Source organism: Aotus nancymaae, unplaced genomic scaffold, assembly GCF_030222135.1.
Source record: "Aotus nancymaae isolate 86718 unplaced genomic scaffold, 86718_ANA_hifiasm-v0.15.2.pri h1tg000062l, whole genome shotgun sequence".
Lineage (NCBI taxonomy): Eukaryota > Metazoa > Chordata > Mammalia > Primates > Aotidae > Aotus > Aotus nancymaae.
Window position 1 is genome coordinate 28,336,565 of NW_026988476.1, and position 11,708 is coordinate 28,348,272.

The window sequence follows — 11,708 nt, forward strand, 5'->3', positions numbered from 1 at the left end:
TCTTCATTATCTTGATTTTGCTGATGGTTTCATAGGTGAATACATATAGGAATATTAATAAAATTATGTACTTCTATAAAGAAATACCTGCAGCTGGGGGACAAAAAATTATGTAAACTTCTAAATGTGTGCAGTTTGAACATTAAAGGAAAAAAACTTCCAAAACACAAACAGCATAGGAGGCATGCAAACCCAAGGCCACTGTGGTTGGCTGGTACTGAGACTACAACTCAAGGTTAATCAAGTTGGTGGTTTTTAGCCTGGTGAATACAATGAGAGATTTCTGCTTTTCTCTACCTAGGTATGTTATGGCCCTTTTGTGCTTCCTTCATTTGACCAGAAATCATAAAATCTTCCCTTTAACATAGGTCAGGAAGTAGATAGGCCCAGTATATTACCTTTCAGTGTTAAATATAAATGGAAATCCTATTTTCCACAATTTACCTAATTTACGTACCCCTTCTCCTTTAATATCTAAGCATTTCTCACATACATTTTTGAAACACTGATGCTATTAAGTTGAAAATGTTACTGTAATGACTGAGGTAGTCATCACTCTTGGGTATGACCTTCATTCGTTGTTATTAAACTCTTTCATATACCTTTACTATCCCAAGATTACTGTGTTACACTTTTATTAGTCTTTCTCTGATCCACTCTGTCTCCAGCCTCCATCTGTTTTCTATGGTCTCAAGATTTCCTCCTGCCCTTATTGCCAGTAGCAAGCCCCATCTCCTTTTAGCCTTCTCTTGGGGCACTTCCTCAAACCTTTCATTTCACTTGGCTGCTGAAGGTTCTACTCAGCTCTATCTTATTAGTACTAAAGACATAAATAAGAGATAAGGAAATTGCTGATGTCAAAACAGATTGGTCTCATGTCTAAAGACTATAGTATAAAAATATAAATAAGAAGGAAATTGCTCGTGTCAAAACAGATTGGTCTCATGTCTAAAGACTAATTGCTGATGTCTAAAACAGTCCTAATAAAAGGACTTTACATGGAGAAATTGGTTCCTTTTTTTTTTTTCCCCCATTCACTGGCTCATTCAATGAATACTGATAGAGTGCTTTCTATATACCATATACTGCTCTGGCATAGTAGCATTTTAGCACAGTGGACTCAACGTGACAATAATAATAGACTTCAAAAATAAACTACAGTTCTTTGAGGAGATCAATAAAATTGATAAACCTGTAGCCAGACTGATCAGGAACTAAAGAAGAAAACATAAACTACCAGGTTCAGGAATGAGGGTGGTGATCACTACATACTGTATCTATAACTATTGTAAAGATAAGGAGGCCAGGCGTGGTGGCTCATGCCTGTAATCCCACCACTTTGGGAGGCTGAGGCAGGTGGATCACCTGAGGTCAGGAGTTGGAGACCAGCCTGGCCAACCTGGTAAAACCCCGTCTATACTAAAAATACAAAAATTAGCTGGGCATGGTGATATGTGCCTGTAGTTTCAGCTACTTGGGAGGCTGAGGCAGCAGAATCACTTGAACTCGGGAGGTGGAAGTTGCAGTGAGCTAAGATTGCACCAGTGCACTCCAGCTTGGGCAACGGAGTGAGACTGTCTCAAACAACAACAATAAAAAAGATAAGGGAATATTATGAACATCTTTATGCCAATACATTTGCCAACTTAGCTGAAATAGAAAAATTCCTTAAGAGACAAAAATTACCAAAGCTCACTCCAGAAGTTGATAATCTGAATATCCCTGTATCTACGAAGAAATGAAATTGATGGGGGCTGGGCGCGGTGGCTCACGCCTGTAATGCCCACTTTGGGAGGCCAAGGCGGGTGGATCACGAGGTCAAGAGAGCGAGACCATCCTGGTCAACATGGTGAAACCCCGTCTCTACTAAAAATACAAAAAATTAGCTGGGCATGGTGGCACGTGCCTATAATCCCAGCTACTCAGGAGGCTAAGGCAGGAGAATTGCCTGAACCCGGGAGGCGGAGGTTGCGGTGAGCCGAGATTGCGCCATTGCACTCCAGCCTGGGTAACAAGAGCGAAACTCCGTCTCAAAAAAAAAAAGAAATGAAATTGATATTAAAAACCTTCCCACAAAATAACTCCAGATCCAGCTGGCTTCACTGGTGAAGTCTACCAAACACGTAATGAAGGCATAATAGTGACTTAAAGTCTCCCAAGAGACAGTGGAGGGTGGGGAGGGATATCATGGGGAGAAATGCCAGATATAGTATGCACCTAAAATAAATAAATTTTTAAAAAAACTGAAGAGGATTGCTTCTAATTCGTTCTACGAGACCAGCATTACTATGACACTAAAAACAGACAAAGGCATTTCAAGAGAAGTAAAGACCAGTATCTTTCATGAATATACATGCAAACATTCTAAACAAAATTTCAGTAAATAAAAGTCAACAACATACTAAAAGGATAATACAACATGGGCCAAATGGGATTTATTCCAGGAATACAGGATTGGTTTAATATTTCTTTAAAATCAGTGAGGCATAGTGGTTCACACCTGTCATTCCAGTATTCTGGGAGGCTGAGGCAGGAGGATCACTGGAGCCCAGGAGTTCAAGGCCAGCCTAGGCAGCATAGTGAGATCCTGTCTCTACAAAAAAAAAATTTTTAATTAGCCAGGTGTGGTACATGTCTGTGGTCCCAGTTATCTGGGAGCCTGAGGCGGGAGAATTGCTTGAGTCCAGGAATTCAAGGCTGCAGTAAGCTATGGTCATGCCACTGCACTCCAGCCTGGGCAACAGAGTGAGACCCTGTCTGAAAAACGAAACAAAAATCAATGTAATTTTCCATATTAACAAGTTAAAAAAGAAAAACCTTATGAGGCAGAAAAAGTGTTTGACAAAATTCATCTGTTCTCCATAAAAACTCTCAACAAAATATAGAAAAGAACTTCTTCAACTGATAAAGGACACTTTTGAAAAACCTATAGTTAACATCATATTTAATGATGTAAGACTGAATGTTTTTCAAGATTATTATTAGTAATTTACTTATTTATTGAGATGGAGTCTCACTCTGTCACCCAGGCTGGAGGGCAGTGGTGCAACCTCGGCTCACTGCAACCTCTGCCTCCCAGGTTCAAGTGATTCTCCTGCCTCAGCTTCCCAAGTACCTGTGAGTACAGGCCTGCGCCACCATGCCTGGCTAATTTTTGTATATATAGGGCCCCACTATGTTGCCCAGGCTGGGCTTAAACTCCTGTGCTCAAGTAATCCTCCCATCTTGACCTCCCAAAATCTCCCAAAGATTACAGGCAGGAGCCACCATGCCTGGCCTCTCACCACTTCTATTCAAGATTGTACTAGGAGTTCTAGCCAGAGCATTCACGTAAGAAAAAGAAATCATACAGGAATCTAGACTGGTGAGTTTAGCAAGACTGTGGGATGCAAGTTTAATATACAGAAATCCATCGTATTTCTATGCACTAGCAATAGTGAATGTTGGAAAATATAAAAAAAATTTACAGTGGCATAAAAATATGAAATACGTTGGGATAACTCTGACAAAGGATGGGAAAGACCTCTAGATTGAAAACTGCAAGATATTGCTAAGATAAAATAAAGACAGTCTTTATGAGGGAGTATACCTTGTTCATAGATCATAAAACAGTACTGTTGAGATTCTTTGCTCCTCATATTCAATGCAATCCCAATAAAAATTCCAGCAGGCATCTTGTAGAAATTGGCAAGCTAACTATAAAATTCATCTGGAAATACAAAGGACCTAGAGGAGCTGAAAAGAACTTTGAATAAGAACTAAGAATGCCAGGCGCGGTGGCTCACACCTGTAATCCCAGCACTTTGGGAGGCTGAGGCAGGTGGATCACGAGGTCAGTCAGGAGTTCAAGACCAGCCTGGCCAAGATGGTGAAACCTCATGTCTACTAAAAACACAACTATTAGCTGGGCATGGTGGTGAGCGCCTGTAATCCCAATTACTCAGAAGGCTGAAGCAGGAGAACTGCTTGAACCAGGGAGACATAGGTTGCAGTGAACTGAGAGCATGCCACTGTACTCTAGCCTGGGCGGCAGAGCAAGACATCAACTCAAAAAAAAAAAAAAAAGAACTAAGAACTAAATTGAAGGCCCAGCATTACCTAATTTCAATAATTATTATAAAGCTATAGTAATCAAAAACAGGGTGTTACTGGAATAAGATGGATAAATAGATGAATAGAACAGAATAGCCAAAATAAGCTCTCATATATATTAGTAAGTGATTTTTGACAAAGGTGCCAAGGCAATATAGTGAAGATAGGACAGCCTTTTAAAGAAATGGTGCAGGCTAGGTGCAGTGGCTCACACCTGTAATTCTAACACTGGTAGCCCAAGGTAGGCAGATCACTTGAGGTCAAGAATTCAAAAGCAGCTTGGCCAACATGGTTAAACCCTGTCTGTACTAAAAATACAAAGAAATTAGCCAGGCATGGTGGCGGGTGCCTGTTATCCTACCTACTCTGGAGGCTGAGGCAGGAGAATCGCTTGAATACGGGAGGCAGAGGTTGCAGTGAGCCGAGACTGGGCCATTGCACTCACTACAGCATGTGTGACAGAGAAAGACTCATTCTCAAAAAGAAAAATAAAAAAAAAGAGAGAGGGAGGGAGGGAGGGAAGTAAAGGAAGGAAGAAAGGAAAAGAAGGGAGGAAGGGAGGGAGGGAGGGAAGGTGCTGAAACAGTTTGACATCCATATCCAAAAAAATTAATTTGGATCCATACCTTGCAACATATATGAAAATAAAGTGGATCACAACCTAAACAGATCACAAAATGGATCACAAAACCTAAAACTATAAAACATCTAAAAGAAAACTGGAGAAAATCTGTGTGACCTTTTTTTGCCTAACTGGGTTAGCAAATATTACTGGATACAATATCAAAAGCATAAAGTAACAAATTGATAAATTGGATTTTACCAAAATTTAAAACTTGCTTTTTTTAAAAGACACTGTTAAAAGAATAAAAACACAAAAAGACTGAGAGAAACTATTTGCATAGTACATATGACATAAAGGACTTCAGAATATATAAAGAACTATCAAAACAGTAAAAAAAAATGCAATTTCTAAAAAACAGACTAAATATGTGAACATATACTTTATCTAAGAGAATATATGGATGGCAATTATGCACGTTTAAAAAAAAAGATGTTCATCAAGAGAATGAGAAGACAAACCACAGACTGAGAAAAAATATTTGCAAAAGACATACTTGATAAAGAATGTTATCAAAAATATATAAAGCTTAAACACAACACTAAGAAAATAAACAACCTGATTTAAAAATTGGCAAAGGATGGCCAGGCATGGTGGCTCACACCTGTAATCCCAGCACTTTGGGAGGCCAAAGTGGGTGGGTCACCTGAGGTCTGGCGTTCAAGACCAGCCTAACCAACATGGAGAAACCCCCTCTCTACTAAAAATACAAAATTAGCCATGTGTGGTGACACATGCCTGTAAAACCAGCTACTCAGAAAGCTGAGGCAGGGGATTTGCTTGAACCCAGGAAGTGGAGGTTGCGGTGAGCCAAGATCACGCCATTGCACTCTAGCCTGGACAACAAGAGTAAACCTCCACCTCAAAAAAAAAAAAAAGGCAAAAGATTTCAACAGACATCTCACCAAAGAAGATATACAGATGGCAAATAAGCATATAAAACAATGTTCAATATCATATGTATATGTCATTTGATAATTGCAAATTAAAACACTGAGATACTACTACACATCTATTAGAATTCAAAAATCCAAAACACTGACAATACTAAATGCTGGGGAAGATGTGGAGCAACAGGAACTCTCATTGCTGGTAGGAATGCAAAAATGCTACAGCCACTTTGGAAGACAGTTTGGCTCTCTTCAGTTTCTTATAAAACTATACATTATTATACCACATGATCCAGAAGTCACACTCCTTAGTATATAGGGAAATGAGTTGCAAACTTACGGCCACACAAAAACTTGCACACATCCAGCCTAGGAAAAGGGCAACATAGGAAGACACTGTTTCTACACAAAAAAATTAAAATTATCCAGGCATGGTGGTGCATGCCTGTGGTCCAGGCTACATGGGAGGCTGAGGTTGGAGGATTGCTTGAATGAGGCTGGGAGGCTGAGGCTGCAGTGAGCTGTGATCATGCCATTGCATTCCAGCCTGGGCAATAGAGGAAGACCTTACCTAAAAAAACAAAACAAACAAAACCTGCACATGCTTGTTTATAGCAGCTTTATTTATAATTGCCAAAACCAGAAAACAACCGAGACATCCTTCAAGTAGGTGAATAGAAAAACGGTGGTACATCCAGAATATGATACTATTCAGCACTAAAAAAAAAAAATGAGCTATCAAGCCATGAAAAGACATGGAGAAAATTTAAATGTGTAGAGAGCCAGAATAGCCCTTCCCCTCTGGGAGAATCAGCAGCAAGCCTGCTGTGAACTTTGGGCGAGCTCCAGAGAAGTAAAACCGTAAGAGGATGTGTATGTCTCAAGGTAGAACAGAGATAGACCTAGAGAGATAACCAGCTTTCACTGACCTTGCTGCAAGATAGTTAACTGAAGTATGAGAATAATAACCACAGGCTGTTCTAAGTAACTACACCCTCCCTCTGCTATGTGCTTTGTGAACATATAAAATAAAGTACACTGAGACAGGTCAGTGCCGGAGAGACTGACATCCTTCACCTCCCGGACCGCCTGGCATAGCTTTCTGTTTCTGTTTGTGTCTTTCTTTATCCCCCACCTTTCCCTCTTAGGTCTTTGAACCCTTGTACAGTGCGGGACGCAGCACGCGCCAGATAAATGCTTACTACTAAGTACAGGAAGGCAATCTGAAAAGGTTACATACTGTATGATTCCAAATATATGACATTCTGGAAAAGGCAAAACTATGGAGATAGTAAAAAAATAAGTGGTTGCCAGCATTTAGAGGACAGGAGGGATGTACAGGGGATTCTTAGGGCAGTGAAACTTTTTTATAATACTAGAATTGTGGATACATGTCACTATATATTTTTCCAAACCATTATACATTGGTACAAAACCAAGAATGAACCCTAATGTAAATACTATAGACTCTGGGTGTTAATGATGTGTCAGTGCAGGTCCATTAATTGTAACAAATGTACCACTAGGGTGGGGAATGTTGATAGTAGGGGAGACTATGCATGCGTGGGGGTGGAGGGGAGAACAGGAACTCTGTACTTTCTACTCAATTTTGCTGTGAACCTAAACTGTTCTAAAAATTAAAGTGTGTTTAAAAAGTTGCTCAACATTATTAGGCATTAAGGAAATGCAAGATGAACCCATGGAAAGAATCTACTATATGCTTATTTAGAATGGCTAAAATTTGTAAATGTGACAATGACAAGTGTTAACGACAATACTGAGGAACTAGAACTCTTAAACACTGATGTTGCAAAATGGCATAACCATTTTGAAAAGTGTTTGGCATTTTCTTAAAAAACAAAAACAAAAACATATCCCTACCTTAAGATTCAGCTATTTTACCTTAGGTATTTACTCAAGAGAATAGGAAAGACATATTCATATAAAGACCTCTACATAAATGTTTATGGAAACTTTATTTGTTGTAATAGTCAAAAATTGGAAACAATCCAAATGTTCATCAACATATGAATGGTTAAACAAATTTTAATATATCCATAAAATATACTACTACTTACCAATGAAAATAAACTATTGATACAATAACATGGATCAATCTCAAAATAATTATACTGAAATAAGTCAGACAATAAAACAGTACATACTATATGATTCCGTTTACATAATACTCTAGAAAATGTAAACTAATCTATAGCGACAGAATGTAGGCTATGTTTGGGGCAAGGGAAAGGAAGGATGGAGAAAAGCACTAAAGAGGTACCTTTAATGGTAGATAGATATATGGTTACTATCTTGATTTTGATGATAGTTTACCAGATGCAAACATACATCAAAATTTCTCAAACTGTATACCTTAAGTATTTGCAATCTATTGTATATCAATTTTACCTCGATAAAGTGATTTAAAAGAAAGAGAGTGGGCCGGGCGCAGTGGCTCACACCTGTAATCCCAGCACTTTGGGAGGCTGAGGTGGGCAGATCACAAGGTGAGGGGTTGGAGACCAGCTTGACCAAAAAGGTGAAACCCTGTCTCTACTTAAAAACATAAAAATTAGCTGGGCATGGTGGCGCACATCTGTAATCCCAGCTACTTGGGAGGCTGAAGCAGGAGAATTGTTTGAACCTGGGAGGTGGAGGTTGCAGTGAGCTGAGAGCGTGCCATTGCACTCCAGCCTAGGTGATAGAGTGAGTCTCTGACTCAAAAAAAAAAAAAAAAGAAAGACAGCTGCCAGGCATGGTGGTTCATGCCTATAATCCCAGCACTTTGGGAGGCCAAGGTGGGCAGATCAACTGAGGTCAGGAGTTCAAGACTAGCCTGGCCAGCATGGTGAAACCGCGTCTCTACTAAAAATACAAAATTAGCGAGGCATAGTGGCACATGACTGTAATCCTAGCTACTCGGGAGGCTGAGGCAGGAGAATCACTGGAACCTGGAGATTGTGCCATTGCACTCTAGCCTGGGCGACAAGAGTGAAACTCTGTCTCAAAAAATAATAATAAATAAATAAAAGAATCATCCAGCACAAAACCATGTTTTGAAGACAACTATTATTTGTGCTATCTCAATATGAAAATGATCAAAGCTTTATAAGAATTGTGAATAGCAGGGGTGGTGGCTATATCTGAGAAGAAAATATCTACCTTTACCAAAGAAACTTGCCTATTTTTTCAATTATGTTTCCTCATGGTCTCTGTGGCAATTTCACCTTTAGAAATCTATTTATTCCTAATTGCTGTAATAATTCTCCTACTTTTATATGTCACTGTTTACTTCACTCCTGAATACCCAGCTAATCTCAACAGTTTGCCTGGTTCCATTCCTCTCGATTTAGGGATTAATTATATGAAAGTGAAGGTGAAGGATAGGAGGAAGGCCACATGAGTGGTGGTGGTGTTAGAAGAAAAGTTGCTGTCAGCCTAAAGAAAGATCGTTTAAAGCTGAGCTAAACCCATTTCCAAGATTCTGAACCAGTCTCTGATCACCAGTAATACTTACTGGATGCTGACACTATCCTCTCCTCTGTGTTTACACTCAGGTTTTCACAATAACCAAGTTCTTACCAGAAGGCAATTATCATAAGAAATATACAGTACTCAAGAAGCATATGTAACTTACCCCTGCTAACTCTTAAATTTTGAGGGCTGAGCTACTACTCAGACCCATTGGTTTTTTGATCTATCTACTAATTTGTCATTTACCTATCTGTATTTTTTTTTTAGACAGTCTCATTCTATTGCCCAGGCTGGACTGCAGTGGTGTGATCTCAATTCACTGCAATCTCTGCCTCCTGAGTTCAAGCAATTCTCGTGCCTCAGCCTCCCAAGCAGCTGGGATTACAGGCGCATGCCACCGCACCCGGCTAATTTGTGTATTTTTAGTAGAGACCAGGTGTCGCTATATTGGCCAGGCTGGTCTCAAACTCCTTACATCAGGTGATCCACTCACCTCAGCCTCCCAAAGTGGTGGGATTACAGGCATGAACTACCATGCCCAGCCACCTATCTATTTTTATAGAGACAGGGTCTTGTTCTGTCACTCAGGCTAGAGTGCAGTGGCAGTGACCATAGCTCACTGCAGCCTCTAACTCCTAGCCTCAAGTGATCCCTCCGGAGTAGCTAGGACTACAGGTGCACACCACAACCAGTATTTTTTGTTTGGTTTGGTTTGGTTTGGTTTTTTTATTTATATTTTTGAGACAGAGTCTTGCTCTGTCACCCAGGCTGTGGTGCAGTGGCCCGATCTTGGCTCACTGCAACCTCTACCTCCCAGGTTCAAGCAATTCTGTTGCCTCAGCCTCCTGAGTAGCTGGGATAACCACCATGCCCAGCTAATTTTTTTTTTTTAGAGACAGGTCTCGCTATGCTGCCGAGGCTAGAATGCAGTGGCTATTCACAGGCGCGATCCCACTACTGATCAGCACAGGAGTTTTGACCTGCTCCGTTTCCGACTTGGGCCAGTTCACCCTTCCTTAGGCAACCTGGTGGTCCCCCGCTCCCAGGAGGTCACCATATTGATGCCGAACTAGAGCCGACACTCAATCGGCACAGCGCACTACAGACCAGAACTCCTGGACTCAAGTGATTCTCCAGCCTCAGCCTCCCCGAGTATCTGGGCCTATGTGCCACCGCGCCCGGCAATTTTGGTATTCTTAGAGACAGGGTTTCACCACGTCAGCCAGGCTGGTCTGGAACTCTTGACCTCGTGATCTGCTTGCCTCAGCCTCCCAAAGTGCTGGGATTATCGGGGTAAACCACTGCACCCAGCCCTTATTATTATTGTTTTTTTTTTAGCGATGGATTCTTGCAATGTTGCCCAGGCTGGTCTCCAAGTCCTGGGCTCAACTGATCCTCCCACCTCAGCTTCCCAAAGTGTTGGGATTTCAGGTGTGAGCCACCGCACCTGGCCAGACCTACTAGTACTCAGAGCAGTGATAAGCACCTTGCTATGCATACGCTAGTAATATCAATAAATTGTAAATCAGTAAATAGCAGTTGTATAACCTGAATAAAAATGAATTATCTAGTTCTTTAGGTCCTTACCTAGCTTATGCCTTCTCTTTGCCTTAGTAGAAAAGTCAAAACTCTGATATTTAGGACAAAGTCTTACCTCCTTTCTTTTTGCTGTGTCTACTGCATAAGGCAAATATTAGAAAAGCAGCTAGGTCAGTGTCATGGGTCTCTGTTTTTGCTCTGGGACCTTTCACTGTTAGGCTCAGTCCAGCAATTTAACGTATTTTTCTTTTCTTTCTTTCCTTTTTTTTTTTTTTTTGACAGTGTTTTGCTCTTGTTGCCCAGGCTGGAGTGCAATGACGTGATCTTGGCTCACTGCAACCTCCGCCTCCATGCTTCAAGCCATTTTCCTGCCTTAGCCTCCCAAGTAGCTGAAATTATAGGCATGCGCCACCACACTCAGCTAATTTATGTTTAGTAGAGACGGGGTTTCAGCATGTTGGTCAGGCTGGTCTTGAACTCCTGACCTCAGGTGATCCACCCGCCTCGGCCCTCCAAAGTGCTGGGATTACAGGCATGAGCCACCGTGTCCGTCCAATTTAACGTATTTTTGTAGACTAAACAGCATTGCTTCTGAATTTCTCCCTTGGACCTTGGACTGCTGGGTCCTTTCAGGCGACAAAGGATACCAGGTTAGGAAGTATGGGCTAGTGTTAACGTGAACTAGGAGATGACCAAAATTGACCTTAGAGTCAACTTAATATTGCAGGTGAGGGAACAGAGGCCTAAATGACCACCAGCTCTCAGCAAAGAGGATTCGCAGCATACTGTGCTTTGCCTGAATGGGTGTTGTAAACACAGGGGCAGAGGCGTGTTTGGAGAAAGGGTTCAGAATTTGGAGTGCGACAGACCTGGGTTCGAACAGAGCTCTGCTTGCTTCTCGGTGGCTTTGAGGGTTCCCGCACACATCCTCCCAAACGCTCGGCGTCCTCACCGGTCCGCTAGCCTGGGTACGAGGCGTCAACGCGCCACTGGGCGCGCAGGAGGCCCCGAGGCCGCAAGGGCCGCCGCGCCCACGCCCCCTGCCGGCCGGCCCGCGCCCAAGGCACGGCTCGGGGGACGGCCGCGGCCGG